Source organism: Lutra lutra, chromosome 2 (genome assembly GCF_902655055.1).
Source record: "Lutra lutra chromosome 2, mLutLut1.2, whole genome shotgun sequence".
In the NCBI taxonomy this organism is placed as follows: domain Eukaryota; kingdom Metazoa; phylum Chordata; class Mammalia; order Carnivora; family Mustelidae; genus Lutra; species Lutra lutra.
In genome coordinates, this window is record NC_062279.1 from 110,877,204 (window position 1) to 110,880,696 (window position 3,493).

The following is a 3,493-nucleotide window of genomic DNA, read 5'->3' on the forward strand; positions in this document are numbered from 1 at the left end:
GTACCATAGTTCCATCAGAACTATAGCTGACATAGACCTTCAGGGAATCACTTAACCTCTCTGCCTCTATCTTTTTTGTAAAATGACAATAACTATCTCATTAGCTTATCATAAGGATTAAATTGTTCTCTTCTAAGGAAAACACTTAGACCAAAACCTGCTCACAGTCCATGCTAAGTAAGTATTACTCTACGTTGTTGTTGTTGTTGATACATTCGTAGCCTGAAATTTAGCTTCTGCCTCTTCTGTTGACCCACTACCTGCAAAACAGCAACACCTTAGTTAACTTACAGAGCAGTAAAGGCCTATACAAATAAACTAAAACTTTCAGTAAATAATGCATGAACTTCTTTTTCTCCTCCATTGGAATTATAGTGGAATGTAGCCTTTTCTATAAAGACTTAAACACCTAAAAATAACTTAGGAGGTATCCAGCAAATTTATCTAAGTTAACTTTTCCTCCCAACCCTTCATGTATGTATAAAGTAATTTATTTATAAATATTTTAGAAAATATTTCAAATATTTATCCTAATTAACATATACAACGAGAGATATAAGAGAAATATTTTTGAAAAGCAGTGGAAAATTGGAAAGCGTTTGAATGGTCACTGTCAGAGAAGAATTGCTAAAACTATAAATGCAAGTTCCTGTATCTCCTAAAGGACAGAATAAACCTAGGGGGAGGTTCAGTGTTGTTTTCTTAGATGAAATCTACAATTTCTATACAGAATGAAATGTAGAATACCAATGTTTTTGGAAATGAAAAACGTATTAGCTGAAAGACTAGACACTTTAAAAAAATTTTTTTATTTAAATTTAATTAATTAATATATAATGCATTATTAGTTTCAGAGGTAGAGGTCAGTGATTTATCAGTCTTATATAATGCCCATTGCTCTTTACATCACATGCCCTCCTTAATGTCCATTACCCAGTTGCCCAATCCTCCAAAACCCTTGCCCTCCAGCAACCCTGTTTGTTTCCTATGAGTCTCTTACGGTTTGTCTCCTCTGATTTTGTCTTGTTTTATTTTTTTCCCTTTCTTCCCCTATGATCCTCTGTTTTATTTCTTAAATTCCACATACAAATGAGATCATATGATAATTGTCTTTCTCTGATTGCCTTATTTCATTTAGCATAATACCCTGTAGTTCCATCCACATTGTTGCAAATGGCAAGATTTCATTTTTTTTGTGATGGCTGCATAGTATTCCATTGTGAATATATATGACATCCTCTTTATCCATTCATCTGTCGATAGACATCTGGGCTTTTTCCACAGTTTGGCTATTGTGAACATTGCTGCTATAAACACTGGACAGCAGGGGCCCCTTTGAATCACTCCATTTGTATCTTTGGGGTAAATACTTAGTGCAATAGCTGGGTCATAGGGTAGCTATTTGAAAGTTTTTGAGGAACCTCCATGCCGTTTTCCAGAGTGGCTGCACCAGGTTGCATTCTCACCAACAGTATAGGAGGGTTCCCCTTCCTCCACATCCTCACCAACACCTGTCATTTCCTGACTTGTTAATTTTGGCCATTCTGACTGGTGTGAGGTAGTATCTCATTATTGTTTTGATTTGTATTTCCCTGATGCTGAATGATGTTGAGCAGCACTTTTTCACGTTTGTGAAAAAGGCCATTTGTATGTCTTCTTTGGAGAAATGTCTTTTCACGTCTTCTTGACTTGACACTTTAATTCAACAAACTCTTTTAGGACCTTTCAGACAGTATTTGTTTTCCATAGTGTGGTTATAGCACCTGTGTTCACTGTGGTGTTGAATCCTGAGAGATAGAGGGCCAGCTTCCCTAAGCAATATTTTCTTTGTTCCTTGTTTTCCACATCACCCTAAGACTAAGTGTTATTTTACATACAGGTTAATCTAATTTACAGGATGACATAAGTTCTAGTCTAATTTAGGTAACTTTCTAGTTTCAGTAAGCCTGTCATCATTTTCCAGTCACAATTTTTTTATTGGTGAAACGGGGATAAATGACTCATCACTCTCAGGATTGTGCTACGAATGAAATTATGTGATATGTGTGAATGTACTTGGTAAGCAGTGCTGTTATTTCAACTGTCTTGACAACTATAGAATATAGCCAAAACATACAGAATCACTAATATGGATAAATTGGTATTTCTAAGCACCAAGGTAACATGGATTATTGAATAAATGATTTTAGATTCCTTAGCTAACTACATAGTTAGAAAACTAACGGTGCCTCATACCATATCCTAAAATAAATTGCAGGTAGATAAAGGACTAAAATATAAAGGAAGAAATAAGAGAACTAGAAAAAAAATAGAGATGTCTTTTATCTGATCATGGTGTTAGAAGGACTTTCTCAGCATAAATGTGAAAAAAGAAACCCCAATTCTTAAAATTAATGGTTTGAAACATGAAAATTAAAAACACCTCTCATGATAATGTGCCCAGTGGTCAAGGTCACTGACTTTGAGATAGACACAACCAGATTTAAGAAACACCTTCACCACTTATTAGCTATGACCTTGGGCAAGATATTTAACTTCTATAGGCCTCAATTTTCTGATCAGTAAAATAGTCACAATAGTAATAATATTAATAACAACAACCTGTAACACACAGTAACTTTCACAGTAACTACCACATATAATGGTTTTTATAAGCAATAAATAAAATAATATCCATGAAGCACTTAGCCTAAGCAATGAAAGCAAATGGAAAAAAGGGGAGATATTTAGAATATATATGGCAAATGAAGATTTAACATCATTAATTTAAAAAGATTTCTTATACATTTACGTGAAAAAGATGAATCAAGAAAAGAGCACGAACATGTAATTCACACAATATACAATAGATAACAGTACCAGAGCTAGAGATGGACTTTTCCTCTGATTGTTAGGAATAGGAGTGATTCTTTTTGGTCTGTTTATTTTTCATTTTCCAAATCATCCACAATTTTAAAAAGTACTTTTTTGTGTTTCAGGTAAAAAAAAAAAAAAAAGAACTAGGAAATTATTTTATTTATTTAATTTACAGAAAGATAAATGTCTCAAATGAGTATCTTGACAAGTTTTCCAGGGTCTACTCTTCCTTTACTATCGAAATTAAAAGGTTGATCCCCTGTCTTGCATGCCTTCAGGAAATCAAATACTTCACAGTATTTCTGAAGATTCCTAGAATGTTCGTTCGTACATGTCCTGGTTTTTGTTTATTGTCTTTCATCCTGAGACACTTTTCTGAAATATCTCTCACCACCTTGTAAGTGCTTGTCCTTGTCTTGCTTCAATCAATCCTAGAAAACTAAGAGATACAAAGGGGAGAGGGGAAGAAGATTGAAATAATTAATTGCTGAGTCTTTGACGATGATATCAGCATACTAGTCTCATTAGCATACTAAAAACAGTCCCTCATATGAAGTACACATATATATATAATGATTAAAAAATGTCATTTCTTAAATTCTATATTAAGGTGTTTGTCATCAATGCAGTTTACCTT